This window comes from Macrobrachium nipponense, chromosome 33 (assembly GCF_015104395.2).
Source record: "Macrobrachium nipponense isolate FS-2020 chromosome 33, ASM1510439v2, whole genome shotgun sequence".
Classification (NCBI taxonomy): domain Eukaryota; kingdom Metazoa; phylum Arthropoda; class Malacostraca; order Decapoda; family Palaemonidae; genus Macrobrachium; species Macrobrachium nipponense.
In genome coordinates this window covers 51,165,718-51,184,485 of record NC_087219.1, presented here as the reverse complement: position 1 = coordinate 51,184,485, position 18,768 = coordinate 51,165,718, and the positions used below count along the sequence as shown (strand labels likewise).

The window sequence follows — 18,768 nt, the reverse complement described above, 5'->3', positions numbered from 1 at the left end:
TGGCCTCCTCAAAACCATTATTTGCATCCTCTTCTTCAGTACATCCAGTGGATAGACACAAAGTTTTAGCAAAAGCACCAGCTGCTGATCCCTTAAAACACTGGCACTTACCATGGAGCCACCTCATCTAGAAAATTAAATGTTTATGAAAAATAGTGGCACAGAATGGTTTCCAATGTATCAATCACCGTACTTAAAGGGAGCACATATTATATAACCTTCTGCATAGTGTGTGAACTACTATTATGTAACTGAAAGAGAACTACAAGTCCTACTAGAAATGTCATGCATTCATATTCAATGATTATTAATACATCATACATGCTCTTAAGCATTCAGTGTATAATAGTATATAAGCATAAATGATATATACAGTAATTGAAACATCACTATACAGACCCCTCTCAAATATTCAAACCCTTTTTATCTATTTTACATAGCTACACCAAGCTTGAATATTAATGAAAGAATTCAAAACTGACAAGGAGCCACTTCCAAAATTAGGAAACAGAATTCAGTCTTACATTTGCACTCTTTGTTCAGTCATTTTTTCTGTTGTGTATAATACTCGCCACTGTGGGTGGGGAAAAGTACTTTTGACCATATAATGAAAATAATTACTTTCAGTACTTAAAACCAGGTGGACAACCTGCATTCTCAACAACAATAAAAATGGTTTCCATAGAGTTTTGAATGAACTTACACAGATTTCAGAATAGAAAAATAAATCAAACGGTGAAAAGAATCCTTGTAAAATGACTAATTTTCTAAGAATTTGTATTTTTCATAGCTCAAACTGAGGTCTTAACAATAGGATCATTTCTAGCGCCTAGCTGGATCCGGTAAAAAGCAGATGAAAGCAAGGAATCTTGTGGCACCTGGCAACGCATGCGTAACTCTGCTAAGGACTTATATTAACAGCAACTTTTACTCTGAAGCTGTCTATTTTCGCTGGGCTAAAATATTGAAGCACACCCCTAGATTGGGCAAACTAAGGTTGGCCAATTAAAAAAAAAACAAATATCATTGGATAGCAGAAGATATGCAAATGAGCTTAGTATAAAGAAATAATTTTAAAAATTTTGTACCTTCAACAAGAAAGTTGAATTTGAATATTTCCCAACCTATGCATGACCTCTTTTCCAAGACACTTAAAAATATGCTAATTTTACCTAGCTATACATGTTCTTCTAAAATTTTTCTATTCTACTTTGTGAAATTGTTTACAGCTCACATAATATCATTACACAGTTTAAGAAACTAATAAAATCAGTAACAAATTCCAAGGTAATAAACAAAGTACATGTATGTATATTTATGGTAAAATATTTACAAGATGTACTGAGATGGGGTGAGGCAATAGTGAGATACCGGTACTATATTACATATTATAATATTTTTGTACTTTAATTGGCAAAATTACGATTATAGCAGACATACTATCATAAAAGATAAGAACTAATACCAACAGAAATCCCTGGGTATACTTATTACCAAATAGGCAGTCCCCATCCCCAGTTAACAACAGGGGTTCTGTTCCCAGCCAAGCATCGCCAACTGAAATTGCTGATAACAAAAAATCCCAATAATTACAGTACTAAATGGCATTTATAACGTAGCGCCAATAACCACTTACTGGCAGCAATAAAAATCACTCACTGACACCCGACAGACTGCTTACAACGGCAATAAACTGCTTACAGATTCTGATAAACTGCTTACCAACACCGATAAACTGCTTACCAACACCGATAAACTGCTTACCATTGCCAAAAATCTAGTTAACAACATTATAAGCCAAGCACCATAAAACTGGAACGTCATTTACAGATGCCACTGATAAGCGTGGACTGCCTATATAAAAAGACGTCCTGGAATGGGGAGGTGCAGTACATTCCCCCCATGAAATCTCAGTCAACTGATTTCCCTCTATCCTGTCCAAAGGTGCTGGAGTTGCTGTAAGACTTGCCCAGAAGTCATTTATGCCCCACTGAAGTGATTTTAACATTTTTCTGCAAAATTTATTCAAACTAAATGGTACAAAACATTGATTTTCACCAGGGGCAATTCGCTCAGCACTAGAGTTACGCCTCACATGATGATGCCCGTCCAGTAAGGGTTAATTGCCCATCAAAATATGCACCTTGTAATACTACCTACCACATTACAAAGGTTTTCTGGAAAACCTTCAGTTTACATAAAGTTAATGAACAGGATTATGCTACCAAAAAAAAAAGCAGAGGTAGCCACCAATCTTAACTCACTTGTCAGTCTGTGGTCACATTAACTGATCCCTACACCTGCCTATTCAATTAATCCTTAAACGCAGAGCCGGTATTTCCGAAAGTGTCTCCGTATGCCAGCGGCGTTTGGGAGCAAGCGCCGAAGCGGAAAAAAAGTTTTTTTTAAATCACAGCACGCTTAGTTTTCAAGATTAAGAGTTCATTTTTGGCTAATTTTTTTGTCATTGGCTGAAGTTTAGTATGGAACAGAAATGAAAAAAATATCATTATCATATATAAATATTGGAATACGTATATGACCGCAAAAAAAATTTCATATATACGTAATTGTATACAAATCGCGCTGTTAGCAAAACGGTTAAAGCTAATGAGTTAATTTTTTTCGTTGGTTTGTACACTAAATTGCAATTATTTTGGTATATAACAAATTGTAAAACTATCAAAGCAACACAGAAAACATTATCACAATATGATGCATGAATTCGCAAACGCGTGGAAGTAGTTTTCAAAAACTCACCATAAATCGAAATATTGTGCTAGAGGCTTCCCGTTTGTTGCAAAATGAAGGTAATTGATTGAATATTACTAGACTGTAAAAGTATTGTAGCTTACAATTGCAGTTTTCGACCATTTTTGGTCGAGTTAAAGTTGACCTAAGGTCAAATTTTTTCTATTAATCATTATTTTATATGAAAAATATTTTCAAGACTGTAAAAGCTACAACCACGAGTTATTTTTTGTTGTATTCTACATAAAATTGCGCACATTTTCATATGTAAAACTTTATGTAACAGCTAATATAAAACGGTGCAAATATTACGACAATCAGGCGAAACAGAATTTCTGATTTTTTTGGCAGTTTTACTATGCAGACATAAGGAAAAAGTTTTCATAAATTCACCATTAATTTAAATATTGTGCTAGACTTCCAATTTGTTGCAAAATGAAGGTAAATGATTGAATATTACTATAATGTAAGAGTTTCAGCTTACAATTGCAGTTTTTGACCATTTCGGTAGAGTCAAAGTTGACCAAAGGTTAAAATTTTGGCACTTATCGTGATTTATATGAAAATATTTCAAACTGATAAAAGCTACAACCATGCGTTGTTTTTGGTTGTATTCTACATGAAGTTTTGCACATTTTCATATATAAAACATTATGTAACAGCTAATATAAAACAGTGCAAACATTACGACAATCTGACGAACGAATTTCTGATTTTTTTTTGGCAGAGTTACCGTGCAGACGTAAGGAAAAAGTTTTTTCAAAAAAAAAAAAAAATTCACCATAAATCAAAATATTGTGCTAGAGACTTCAAATTTGTTGCAAAATGAAGGTAAATGATTGAATATTACTAGAATGTAAGAATTGTAGTTTACAATTGCGTTTTTCGACCATTTCGGTTGAGTCAAAGTTGATCAAAGGTTGAAATTTTGGCACAGTTATTTATCTGAAAATATTTCAAAACTGATAAAAGCTACAACCATGGGTTGTTTTTTGTTGTATTCTACATAAATTGCGCACATTTTCATATATAAAACTTTATGAAACGGCTAATATAAAACAGTAAAAACATTACGACAAACACAACAAACTGAAGAAAGAATTTCAGATTTTTTCGGAAGAGTTACCACGCGAACATTAAGGAAAGTTTTAAAAATTCACCATAAATCAAAATATTGTGCTAGAGACTTCCAATTTGTTGCAAAATGAAGGTAAATGATTGAATATTACTAGAATGTAAGAGTTTTAGCTTACAATTGTGTTTTTTGACCATTTTGGTTGAGTCAAAGTTGACCGAAGGTTGAAATTTTGGCACTTATCGTGATTTATACAAAAATATTTCAAAACTGATAAAAGCTACATGGGTTGTTTTTTGTTGCATTCTACATGAAATTGCACACATTTTCATATATAAAACTATGTAATGGCTAATATAAATAGTGCAAACATTATGACAAAGTGACAAAATAATTTCCGAGATGTGGTCGCTGATGGCTTTTTAGTGCGAGAAGAAAGAAATTTGCGCATGCGTGCCTGGGTAACGCTCGTAAACAACACAACAGCAGCTTGATCCATGAACTCCCAGCATCCCTCAAGGCGAGTGATTCAAAATTTTTTTGCCAGTAGGCCTATAACTATTTTTCCGCGAATATTTAAAAAACTTTTTAGCGTCTATGAATTTTACGTCAATTAAGCACCCGACAGACAATTTTCGTTGACCTAAAATATGTCCAATAGGCATTTAAAGCTTAAGTAGCATACACAAAACAAAAAATAAGGGTCAGCACTAGTTAATAATGCTGCTTATATATATTCAGCTGTTGAAAAACTTTAAATCTTAATAAATATTAACCTTGGTAAACATTTTCCACAAAAGAAACCGATTTAATCCACAAATGATGTGCAAATAACTTTACACTTGCATGCATCAAGTATATGAAAACTGATAAGAAATTAATAAATTAGTACATTTTCTGAAAAATGTTTACTCACCAAACTCAAAACCTGATTTTCATAAATATTTTCTGTGAGGACCATGGTGAGAGAAATGTCTCTCTCACCTTGGTATTTACATTTCTCAAGCTTCCAAAGACAAGACTCCTGACCAGAATGTTACACACTTAAAAGCCAGGCATTCATAGCAGAAAAGCAGAGGTTATTCACCCTTCAAAAATCCAGGAGTCAATAGTTTATAGGCAGCAGAGAGCAATATTCCAGTGCCTTGGGAGAGTTAATTTGTTTTATTTCCTGCATTTTATGGGTACTACCTACCAAACTCTCCAGTGGTTTACAAATTCTCCTTTATTTTCATTATGCTTCAGAAAGTATTCTCAAGTAGCAAAGGAATTTTTTCAGCATGTTTGTTGCTACACCCACTGTCTAGTTGTCTAATGTTTCATTCTCTTTATCTAATGAATGACGATTCCCCACAAAATCTTATATCTCTACCATACACACCTTTGTTAGTAGCCTTAATCATTCACAAGATCCCTGATAATGGACAATGCCTGGGACATCACAGTAATGTCCATCACTTGTCTGTTCAGCATGGCACATGACTTGTGTTGCCTGGCTAGGACCATAGCCATGGCTGTCTCTTCTGTATATTCATAAGTCATCTTGGCAGCATGAGACCCCAGCCAACCCATTCTGTAATTTCATTATGACTTTAAATGTTAGTTGGGCACGACATTACCACTGTGTTCCAGGTAAACTGGCAGTCCTCTACACGTATCCACTACTGACATAAATGTGATCCCTGAACTACCATGAATGAATCGTTCCATCCCATCTGATAACGTTCTCTGCAGGTTAATAGGCAAGTACAGGTAAACAGACGCAAGACCAAAGATACTGCACAACTGAAGCAGTTCTTGTCAAAGCTGATCTCTAGTACAAATTATCGGTCATAAACAGCTGACTGTGGTAAAAGAGGCTGCAAAAATACCAGTGTAAAATATACTAGATTTTTATCATACAAGCATATCAAGTACTAAAATTTTGCCAAAGCATGATTTCTAGTTTAAATGGATATTTCAAAATGTTTCCTCATTTAAATTGCAGAAAAAACAAAATCTATTAATAAAGTCATTGTCTTCTTTATTCCCACTGCTATCCCTAAGCTAATGGGTAGGTTACCTTGACGAGTCTTGGGTAAATTTCCTTGGCGAGTCTTCAATTATCTCTACCAAAAGTATCTTCCTTTGCTAAACCTTCCAAATCCTCATTCACTAAATCATTCCATCAAATCCTTTGCCTTCCAAAACCTTCCACCTCTAATAGGTTCCACCCAACCAAAATGGGAAAGCATAATATACAATCATAGCCCATTAATTTAATTTCAGGACAGGTTCAAAAAGGATAATGTTGGTCATATACATTAGGTTCACCATCTTATAACTCTAGCGTATTCGGCAGATTATTCCATGTTCTGATACTCGGGCATACCAAAGTGGATTATTCCATTAGGTAAGAAAAATAATTTTCATTTTTACTGGAATGGGACGAATCTACAAAGTAACAAAATCCAACAAGTTGAGGAACCTCTATAATCTCTCCCCTAGTTAGCTGGTACATGGATTTCCAATGATACATTTTAATCCAAGGGAAGATAAAGGAATATATTACTGCACACTAATAGCAATTACAACATTTACCCAAATTCACATAAATTTACAATTACATAAACATGCTGTTGAATGTAAGACGACTTACCATCAACGTTTCCAATGAATTCACTTATCAACCCAAACAGTCCACTATAAAAATAGAAGATGAGTGCAGTCTGTGGTGCACTCATGGCTAAAGTAGGTAAGAGTCCTTTCCACAGACTGAGTGGGCCTTCATGACGTACAATCTTGAGCCATGCATCCAACACACCACTATAAAGCTAGATGGAAAAATTACATAATTAGTTAGAAACTTGAACTAGCAAAGCACCCCTATGAAATATAAATTAGAAAATAAGGAAAACTACTTAGCTCTATAAATCTGAAATAAAATAGGAAAAATTTATGATCGCTTAGACTGGAGGTAAAATTCTATGTTCACCATTACAACATTTAAAATTAATTTCATGTACAATAATACAGCTTATCATTTGTTTCATCACAACCCCTATTAATCTTAAAAATTACCTTATTTGTATACACCAAACTCATCTCTAGTATACCAAACCATAAGAAGGGCAAACCATTCTCCTATTATACTAACCATGGACACATCATTAGGTACATACTAACTTCTCTCCTCAACAACAGCTCTGACATATTTTCAAAGGTTTTTATTCAGCAATCTCAGAAAGCTATCAGTCACCAACATTCATATTTATCAATATTAGTTTTTCTTTAGCTAACCAACATCCATTCAACCTTTTCTTCACATTTTTTCCTAAGTGTAACAGTAATCTTTGCTACTTAAAGTCTTTTTCTGTGAAGGTTCTTGTATCACTGGTATATGATTGCATTGCCTTAATGAATTTCACTTTGTATTGGTGCTAAACAGACAAATTTTTAATAAATTGGTATTTTTCCTAACTAACAAACCTGAGGTCTTAACATTAGGATAAATACTTAGTGCCAGCTGGAAACTAGTACAGTAGACCCTTGACTCACGAACACAATCCGTTCCTAGACCTTGGTCGTGTTCCAAATTGTTCGTGACTCGGAGCTAATTTCCCCATAAGGTTTAATGGGAATAATATTAATTGGTTCTCGACCCCTACGAACCAATATATATTATGTATATTTTGCCTTATTTACACAGATAATGTAAAAGTCAGTGTAAAAAACCTTAATATATCTAATAATATAATTTAAAATGGTAAACTAACAACTATAAAAACGTTTGTAAAGTGAACACTTACTATGACTGGCGAGACTTCTGGCTTGACGGACAAGAGAAGAGGAGGGTGGTGGGTGGGGAGGAGGTTATTGTGCGGAAGGAGACCCTCCCCCATCCAGGTCGGGGAGATCTCGTTCCGGAGATTCAACTCTTCTAGGTTTTTTTGGTGAACGTTTAATCACAAACTTATCCAATGTCTGTTGCCTTTTCCTTCCTTGCATAACTTTTCTGAAATGGCTCATTAAATTTTCATTGAGCATATTCACGATCCTGTTCGTAACAATTTTGTCCGGATGATACAATTCAAGGAAGCACTGGACATCATTCCACTTTTCCAATGCGGCTTTTATCACATCACTGCTGACATCTGTAACTTCCTCCCCAGCCTCCTCTTCGTCAGTTGATTTCTTTCTTTATTTCAATGGTTATCTTCCTCTGCACCCTCTTCTCACCATCACTCTTCACTTTCTTACTTTCACCACCACTCTTCTTCACTTTCTTAGGGCCCATTATGAAGAAAATCACAAGTTTTAGCGCAAAAAATGCTAAGCGAATTGACGAACGTCTTGTACACAATGAGATGAGACAAAGAGCGATGCGTGGGTGACGCCGTGCGTGGGCGGCTGGAGGATGGCTGTTCCCATGGCAACTCAAACGCTCTCACGTGTGCTGGGCGATTTCGCGCATTTTTCAAATGTTTGTGTCTAAAAATTAGTTTGTGAAACAAAGTGAATTGTTATTTTCCAGAAATTTCCAGCATTTTTCAAATGTTCATGTCTCAAAATTAGTTCATGACCCAAACAGAATTTTTATTTTCCGCATTTTTTTTTGTTCGTATCTCAAAGTTAGTTCGTAGGTCAAGGGTGAAATTTTACCTATAATTTTGGTCGGGGATCGAGTTGTACGTGGGTCAATGCGTTTCGTGAGTCAAGGGTCTACTGTAGTTTAAAATAATTGTGTATGCAAGGAACTATTGGCATCTGTGCTTGGTCACAAGTCATGTGGAGTCACCCACATATCCCTCTTTAACTCGTGACCCCGTTATTTATTTTCTTACCGCCTTTAAGAAAGTATGTGCCTTGCTTCTGTCCTTTTAAAGACGGGTTTAGTTCGCCCGTGGTTTGAATCTGTTGCGGTTGGAACTCCTGGGCACTATTGCGAACATGGAGCCTTCTCACTTCGAGATTTTCTGGATATCACAAGAGGTAGATAAACGCCCGGTTATTATCTTTGACGCTTTTGAACGTTCCGGTTGGTACTCATCGTGTAGCAGGTCCTAGGTGCAGAAACTCTTCAGATACAGTTAATTCGCTGTCTGTACTTTGGATTTTCACAGATTATATGGCTTGCCTGTGAATCCAAAGCTTGGATGTATCAGGATGTGCTTGGGAAGTAATTTTGACTAATTGTACACCTTTCCCTGCAGGGAGAGGTGTGCATCGCCATCGTGTTTTCGTTCCAGATACGTGGGCAGAGTTGATAGAGGTGTGCGATCAGCATTAGGCCTATTGAGGTACCAACCCAAGAAGGACAGTTGGTTTTACTATATGATGTCACGCTGCCATCCAGGGTCCCACGCTATGGATGATCTCTTCTATCCTGATATGCCCTGAATGGCAGTCGAATGCGTCAACGTCTGTAGAGAAGCAAATAGTGCAACACCACAACCTTTTGAGTCAGGGTGCTATGCCTACAAGAATAACGGCAGCCTTGCACTTCTTGTCGAGTGCTGGCTTCGCATTCAAGATGCTCAGTGACATCATAAAAACATGGCGCCCGCCATGACGTCACTTCACAGCTGCGGCCTACACGGAGACATGCTTCCATTTTTTCCTTCTTCGAGGTACAAGAGTACTTTACAACTATGCTTTCGGATTTGGCGACACTTTTTTCGAGAGAGAGAAATTGTAGGTGTTAGGAGCTATAACAAACACAGTGGAAAAGACGCAAGTCTTTCCTGTCTCCTTCCGCTTAGGCGTCAACAAGCTTAGGTGACTTTGACACCAGTGTGTTCTGACAATTCTTGAAGAATAGGGACTTCGTGGCTGATCCTCGAGCCAAGAGGAGAAGTTTCTTCTCCATCTTTGAGCCAGGACTGTCACATCTCTTAAAAGAAAGCACAAGTAGTAGTTGTAATTGTCGAACAAGTGACTCATGGAAGCTTGGTCTAGTGTGGCTGTAAGAGTTGGAGAATGCTAGAATCAGGGACTTCGTGACTGATCCTCGTGCCAAGAGAAGAATACGTAATTTCTTCTTCATCTTTGAGCCAGGACTGTCATATCCTTGTAAAAAGTAGCAATGCCACAGCAGTTTGGCTCTCTTGGTCTTGCTGCAAGAGTTCCATCAACAGCCTCACGCTTCCATTAAGCGTGATGACATCATAGCCAAAACCACAATCAAAATGGCGGTAGTCATGACCCACAGCCTACTGCTGCCAACCTCTCGTCTTCGGTGGCATCATTATAATTACGCTTTCATTTCGGGAGCATGCACTTATGGAGAAATGTGAATTCCAGCGTTTCTTGTACAGATTTCTCATTCATTATTTGTTTTTTAGCAACCTCAACACCAAAATGAATTGCTCTGTAGCTAGTACGTAATAGGAATCAAGTGTCATGTCACCTCCATTTTATTGTGAGTAACATCCTGGTTTAGGGTTTATATAGTTTTTTTTTTGTAACCGTGGTGGTTACGTACTATTAACTGTCAATTTGTCTAAGTATTTTTTTTTGTATGTTGTGCTGTATTGTATGTGCTCTCCAATAAACTTGCCAAGGTATTTCAAGGAGGGTCTGTGTCATTTTCATGTCCTCTCTGAAGATGGACCTACACCTGCTGCTTAGCACTTAACACAGCTACTGCTGCTCACCATCACCCACTTATGACATGTCATAGTTTGTCATCACTCAAGTGTCGCACAGAGAGGAGGTTCAAAACTACAAGAGAGCAGCTGTCAACATTATTTTCTGCTTCTACATCAAAACCTTCCATGAATTGGTTGGCTTTGGGAACTTCCCCTTCTGTAGTCAAGAGAAGCAACAAAAGTCTTCTAGAGATGTACCTCTCACCAGTGATCAACCTCCCTGCTTGCCTGCACACTTCCCACCTGCAGTTCCTGATAAGCCTCACCTATTTTGATGACCAGATTGTGCTAAGTACCTGCCAAACTTTTGAATTTCTGGCTCATAGTTCAACAGCTGGAGGTCTTCTTTGTTGTGTCACCACAGCATTTTATCCTCCAAATGTTAGCAGAATTAGGATTCTTTACAAGGTTATTATTATAACTGCATCTGTCCTATGACCAACAGCAATGCCTGCTGTTCCTATTACACCTGCTCTTCTAGCTATTGCTGCTACTTGGGATATCCAAAAGTTTCAAAGCCGGTTCCCACTCCTCCAACTTTACCATCTGCTCCTGTTGCAATGACTGTTTCAACAGCCTTGGATGTGTTGGCACCTCCAACTTTCATGAACTGGAGCTCCTGTGTGTGTCCGGGAAAACTCACAACTGCAAAAAGGGCTCTAAATAGAGTACTATTTGTTTTGTAGTATATGAGGAGATTAGTTTCATATTATTAAAACCAAGTTTTTCACCTGAAGTACACAGACTCAGTACTTAGCAATAACTGAGATAAAATCTCATTTTCCAAATATAAATATGTAATATGCACCAGTGACTCAATTCAGAATTATGGTCTATATCCATATTATAAGTCACAAATCTGTGTGGCTGCATTAACCCTCTTACGCCGGAGCGGTAAAAAAAAATTTGTCTCCCGTGTGCCGGAGGGGTTTCGGAGTGAGCGCGGAAGCGGAAAAAATACTTTTTTCAAAAAATCACAGCGTGCTTAGTTTTCAAGATTAAGAGTTCATTTTTGGCTCCTTTTTTTGTCATTACCTGAAGTTTAGTATGCAACCATCAGAAATGAAAAAAATCATCATTATCATATATAAATAATGCGATATATGATAGCGCAAAAACAAAATTTCATATATAATTGTATTCAAATCGCACTGTGCGCAAAACGGTTAAAGGTAACAAGTTACTTTTTTTCGTTGTAATGTACACTAAATTGCGATCATTTTGGTATCTAACACATTGTAAAACGATCAAAGCAACACAGAAAATATTATCACAAAATAATGCATGAATTCGTAACGCGCGGACGTAAACAAATATTTTTTTCAAAAATTCACCATAATTCTAAATATTGTCCTAGAGACTTCCAATTACTTTCAAAATGAAGACAAATGATTGAATATTACTATACTGTAAGAGTATTAGCTTACAATTGCAGTTTTCGACCATATCTGACGAGTTAAAGTTGACCGAATGTCAAATTTTTTTATATATATATTTTTTATATGCAATTATTTCGGAAATAAGAAAAGCTACAACCTTCAAATATTTTTAGTTTTATTCTACATGAAATTGCGCACATTTTCATATATAAAACTCTATGAAATGCCTAATATAAAATGGAGCAAATATTCCGAGAATGGTATGTACGTATTTCGGAGATTTGTGGTGGAGAATCCGCGCGAGGAGGGAAGGAAAGATTTTTTTTTTAATTCACCATAAATCTAAATATTGTGCTAGAGACTTCGAATTTGTTTCAAGATGAAGATAAATGACTGAATATTACTAGACTGTAAGAGTTTTAGCTTACAATTGCGTTTTTCGACCATTTCGGTAGAGTCAAAGTTGACCGAACGTGGTTTTTTTTCTATTTATCGTGATTTATATGCAAATATTTCAAAAATGAGAAAAGCTACAACCTTCAATTATTTTTTGTTGTATTCTACATGGAATTGCGCACATTTTCATATATAAAACTTTATGTAACGGCTAATTTAAAATGGTGCAAACATTACCACAATCGCACATATGATTTTTTCGCAAGAGTTACCGCGCGGACGTAAAGAAAATTATTTTTTTCAAAATTCACCATAAATCGAAATATTGTGCTAGAGACTTCCAATTTGTTGCAAATTAAGGTAAATACTTGAATATTACTAGAATATAAGCGTTTTAGCTTACAATTGCGTTTTTCGACCATTTCGGTAGAGTCAAAGTTGACCGAGGTTGAAATTTTGGCAATTATCGTTATTTATATGAAAATATCTCAAAACTGATAAAAGCTACAACCATGGGTTTGCTTTTAGTTGTATTGTGCATGACATTGCGCACATTTCCATATATAAAACTTTATATAACGGCTAATTTTAAAATGGTGCAAACATTACCACAATCGCATGGTATGATTTTTTCGGAAGAGTTACCGCGCGGACGTAAGGAAAAAGTTTTTTAAAAAATTCACCATAAATCGAAATATGTGCTAGAGACTTCCAATTAGTTGCAAAATTAAGGTAAATGATTGAATATTACTAGAATATAAGCTTTTTAGCTTACAATTGCGTTTTTCTACCATTTTTGGTAGAGTCAAAGTTGACCGAAGGTTGAAATTTTGGCACAATTATCGGGGTTATTTATATGAAAATATCTCAAACTGATAAAAGCTACAATCATGAGTATTTTAATGTTGTATTCTACATAAAAACGCACACATTTTCATATATAATACTTCATGTAACGGCTAATTTACAATGGTACAAAAATTATGTCAAAGTGACGAAATAATTTCCGAGATGAGTCACAGATACTTTTTAGTGCGCAAAAAAGAAATTCGCGCTTGCGCGCCTGCGTATCGATTGTAAACAAAACAACACCTTGATCCGTGAACTCCCAGCATCCCCCAAGGCGCGCGTGATTCAAGAGTTTTTGGCTGGTAGGCCTAAAAGTATTTTTCCGCGAATTTTTTAAAAACTTTTGTATGTCTACGTAAAATACGTCCAGTCGGCGTTTAAGGGTTAATAAAACAAAACCAAGGATGCTTGTGCACTTGCATGTTGGTATCAGTCTCCTGTACACAAAAATAAGAGATGAGGAGTGAGAACTGATGCTATCTCATCACCTACCTACCTGCAATGACTCGTCTACTGAAGAACCTATGTTGACATTTGTAAGATAAAAGACAAAAAATATTGCATAAAGTATAAATTCTGAAGCAAAGGATAATGAAGCAGAGAATATCTCTGGCATGGCTTCCCAGATTGTGAACTCATTAAATTTCATCAATAGAGCGCCCTGAAGAAATTTTATTGTTGGACTTTAAAGAAGTTCCACTGAAAGGTTACAGAAATTGGATTAGGGTTCACTTAGTATGTCTTTTAGCCAGATAGTTTCTCTTCAAGTTCAAAAACATGATCAAGTCAAAAAAAATTACTTTAGTACAGTTTGATTCCTGGAGATCTAATTCCCTTAAAGTGGACATGTTCAAGGAACCCCTTGCGCTACAAGACAACGAATTATGCTAAAATGCGACAAGTGTCTGACAGTGCAAAAGTACTTCTTTCACTGATGTCAAACACCAAATGATGGCTAACTTCAGCCAAGTCAAGATCCATCTTTAAGGTCTGGAAACCATGACTGCATATATCACTGAAAGGAGACACTTGTCAAGTGGAACACCGATGTGAATACACTTACGCGATCGAGCCAGGTTACCAATCTGCTATGAAGGGTGATAAAAAACACAAAGTTACTATTATATTTGGCCCTGATTTCTATTAAGTTCTCCACAGCCAACTGATGTTGTTGAACTATCATGAAATGTAGTTGTCGAGATGCTCGGCCTCCTCATTTGTTTACATATACTACTACTGAAGGAGCATAATTAGGTACAAAACTGCCCAAAACTTCCTGATGCATCCAAAAACAAATCATTGGATGAACCTGATGGATATGGGAAGTAATTAAAACAGGCGAAGATGGCAGCATCTCCTTTCTCCTGTCCTGACCCTTCCCATAAAACTTTTTCTATTGTTCCACTGGCCAAAACGCGACACACATTATTATAAAGGATCGGTTGATCCAGACCTCTGAGCTTAATAAGGTTCTTCTTGGCTTTCGATGACACACACAACAAGGATTAGTAATTGTACATACGTTTTCTCTGCACCTACTACACGTTGGGTTGGATTCATGGACACCAATGATAAAATTCTCGAACAAAGAAACCCACCAATACCTGGGCATCACTTCTGCTTCTTGCGAGATCCCAAAGAAACCTTTGATGGGGAGGAAAAAAGATTATGATATCCCACTACCTGTGCAAACCAACAGCAATCACACATACTGAACCACAGAAATGAATGAAAAGCAAGCAAACTAAACCAGTTTTAAACAGAGAGCAAAACTCGTCCTCTCTTAAAGGCAGTAAGAAAGTAGCTGATGAGATCACGGGATGCCAAAGGCATTGTGGGAGTTCCTACGTAGCTCATGATCAAGCACAGATGCCAATAGTTCCTTCTGTACACAATTTTTTTATTAATCTTACTGGTTTTCCAGCTGGTGCTAGAAGATTCTTAATGTCGAGACCGAAGGTTTGTTTCATATATGAACAAGTTGCTATTTCACTTAAGAAAAAGTATGTCAATTTTCCAACCTGCTGTATCCTGTTCAGTAGAAAGTGTACCATTAACTTCGTATTCCATGTAGTCATCTATTAGTTTGGTATGGATATACCTAATGCCTTCCATTTTTATTTACAAAGTTTTGAATGCAGGGATCATCTACATCGATATGTTCCACTTAATTTTCTTTAAACTTGGAATTGCCTATGTTTCTTCTGCTCATGGAGATTCTGAACATAATATTATAATTTCCTAATAATCAATGCACCTTCAGGTTTATATATTTTGTCATCACAAACACAAATATATACACATACTATAAACTATTACTTCATAACAAGTGCATAATGATTCTGGTCTCATTTATTCAATAAAGGAGAAAAATTTAACTTTGGCACTATGTATCCACTTTTTAATATAATCTAAGAAGAGCAATTGCACATGGAATCAATAGACACAGAGTGAAAGAGAAATAATAGCTAAAGGACACGTGACAGTGCTTAAGTACTACAGACCCACCCTGGATACAGACACCACCCTACTTACGATTATTCAACTTAAAAATATTCAGAGATCAGAACAAAGGGAATTGCAAAATGAAGTATTTATGATAAAACAAAGTTTTATGAATACTTACCTGGCAGTTATATATATATAGCTATAGTCTCTATCGGTCCGGCAGATTTTTGAAAACTCGCGGCAACCGCCGAGTGGTAGGTGTTCGGTTAGGTGGTTAACAACCCTTACAGGGTGGTACTTGGAATCATTCCCATTTTCTATTCCTCAGATCATCTCTTGCCCAACCTGTCTCTTGAGGGGAGGTGGGTGGGCCTTAAAATATATATATATAACTGCCAGGTAAGTATTCATAAAACTTTGTTTTATCATAAATACTTCATTTTTATGAATAGAACTTACCTGGCAGTTATATATATATAGCTGATTCACACATTTGGAGGTGGGTGAAAGACAGCCAACATCGTTGGGAAACAACTAAAAGTTGTAGGTAAAAACCTTGATTCCTTACCTGCTAAGGTAGCTGACTTCAAAAGTTCCTGCCTCGAGTCGCTTTCCCTTAGGAGCGCCAGCCAGGATGAGGAACTGCTATGCTGAAAACACTCAATAGAGTCTGTCAAAAGGGGCGGGGACGAGACCAACAACGTGACTAGACTTCTGCACTACCTATTCCCCTTTTTAATTAACTGCAACCTTACTCAACCTAACCACCTAACCTTGCAGACTAGATATTTTATCTATCTAGCTAGACTGAGGGTGCCATCTTGACCAGACCACTCCTCAGACAACCATAAAAAACACAAACCTCAAATAAAAGGTCTATCATACTAAAAGTTAAGGTTGAGGGGAGGTAGTAACTCCTTCGCCCAATAACGAAGACGTAGCTACGTATGGGCCCAAAGAGTAGCACTTCTCGTAATCTACCCTTACCTCTCTGAGGTAATGAGAAGCGAAAACAGAGTTGCTCCTCCAAAACGTCGAGTCCATTTGTCTAACTGACATATTCTTCTGATATGCCAATGACGTTGAAATAGCCCTCACTTCGTGGCCTTTACTTTTTAAGAGACCGAAGTTCTCCTCACATAAGAGATGAGCTTCTCTAATTGTCTCCCTCAAGAAGAATGACAATGCATTCTTCGAGAGGGGCCTTTGAGGATCCTTAACGGAACACCATAATGCACTGGATGATCCTCTTAAATTTTTGGTTCGTGACAAATATGCCCCGAGAGCTCTAACTGGGCAGAGGAGTCTCTCCTCCTCTTGACCCACTAAGTTTGTGAGGTTAGGAACCTCAAACGTCCTCGGCCAGGGTTTGGATGGGTTCTCATTCTTAGCGAGGAAGTCGAGCCTTAAAGAACAAACTGCTCCGTCTTGACTGAAGCCTACCTGCTTCTCCATCGCTTGAATCTCGCTGACCCTTTTTGCTGTGGCAAGAGCCATCAGAATAAAGTTTTTAGTTCAATCTCTAAGTGTCGCTTGCGAGATGGGTTCGAACTTCCTGCCGCATAAAAATTTCAAAACCACATCCAAATTCCAAGCCGGGGGTCTTATCGTGTGCTTAGTCGTTTCAACAACTTCAAGAGATCTTTCAAGTCCGTATTTTGAGATAACTCCATGCCTCTATGCCTAAAGACTGCTGAAAGCATGCTTCTGTATCCTTTAATAGTGGATACGGCCAGCTTAGATTCTTGTCTGAGGAACAGCAGAAAATCAGCAATCTGGCTCACAGAGGTAGTGGTTGAGGACACTGTTTCGTTTACACCAAGATCTAAAAACCTCCCACTTCGATTGGTACTCTCTCTGAGAAGATACCCTCCTCGCTCTTGCGATTGCTCTTGCAGCTTGCGCAGAAAAGCCTCTCGCTCTGACAAGCTTCTCGATAGTCTGAATGCAGTCAGTTGTAGAGCAAGGGGGTTTTGATGATACCTCTGGAAGTGGGCTGTCTGAGAAGCTTTGGACTTGGAGGAAGGCTTCTTGGAAAGTCCACTAGCATCTCCACTACCTCTGTGAAACCACTCTCTTGCTGGCCAGAATGGAGCTATCAGGGTCATTCTTCCTGTCTCGAGAAGGGCGAATTTCTTGATGACGAGATTGATGATCTTGAACGGGGGAAACGCATAAGAGTGTATCCCTGTCCAGTCCATCAAGAAGGCGTCCACTGCTATTGCTTCCTTGTCCGGAACCAAGGAGCAGTAGTTGGGGATTCTCTTGTTCTTGTTGGAGGCGAAGAGATCTATCGATGGCCTCACCCCCATAACTTCAACAGTTCCTGGCAAACCTGAAGATCGAGGGTCCACTCTGTTGGAAGAACTTGCCCTTTTCTGCTGAGTATGTCTGTTCCCTCACATTCTTCTGTCCCTGCACAAATCTCGTTAACAGATTTATTCCATTCTCCTTCATCCATAGAAGGAGTTCCCTTGCTGCTTCGTAGGGACAGAGAATGAGTTTCCTCCTTGTTTTCTTATGTACGCCAGGGCTGTGGTGTTGTCCGAGTTGACCTCTACCACCTTCCCCGAGACCACTTCTTTGAAGGCTTTTAAACATAACAGAATGGCCATCAACTTCTTTCTTGTTGATGTGCCATCCTTTCTGCTGCACTTCCCAAGAGCCCGATGCTTCCTTGTTCCCCAGTGTTGTCCCCAACCTGATTCCGAAGCGTCTGAGAACACCACTAGGTCTGGGTTCTTCTTGTATAGGGATATTCCTTCCCTCAATTTTGCGGGATCCAGCCACCAACTCAACTGTCTTTGACGTTTGCTGGGGGGGGGGGGGGGTTTTAATGGGGAAAGGAAAAGGAGGAGTCCTGATTCTTCCTGTCCCAGACTCTTGAGAGGAAGTGTTGCAACGGTCTGAGGTGCAACCTTCCCAGGGAGACAAACTGCTCGAGCGAGGAGAGGGTGCCCAGCAAACTCATCCAATCCCTCGCCAAGCGCTTCTCTCCCCCTAGGAATTGCTGCACTTTTTCGAGGCACTTGTTCTGCCTCTCTTGAGAAGGAAAAGCCCGAAAAAGAGCTGAGTCCAGAACTATCCCCAAATAGAGAATAGTCTGACTCGGTTCCATCTGGGACTTCTCTTTGTTTATGATAAGACCCAGTTCTTGGGTCATGAGAACGTCTTGTGCAAGTCCTCCAGACACTTGCTCTTCGATCGAGATCTTATCAGCCAGTCGTCCAGGTATAGTGAT

General features: G+C 37.9%; 1 protein-coding gene and 1 pseudogene across 7 annotated transcripts in view; one reads left to right on the top strand and one right to left on the bottom strand.

The window, feature by feature from the left end:
- LOC135203175 (mitochondrial thiamine pyrophosphate carrier-like) overlaps positions 1-18,768 on the top strand; it is a 92,585-nt gene that overhangs the window by 33,735 nt on the left and 40,082 nt on the right. The gene's annotated exons all lie outside the window — the stretch shown is intronic.
- Positions 5,222-18,768, bottom strand: part of LOC135202631 (mitochondrial thiamine pyrophosphate carrier-like) — a 28,753-nt pseudogene continuing 15,206 nt past the window's right edge.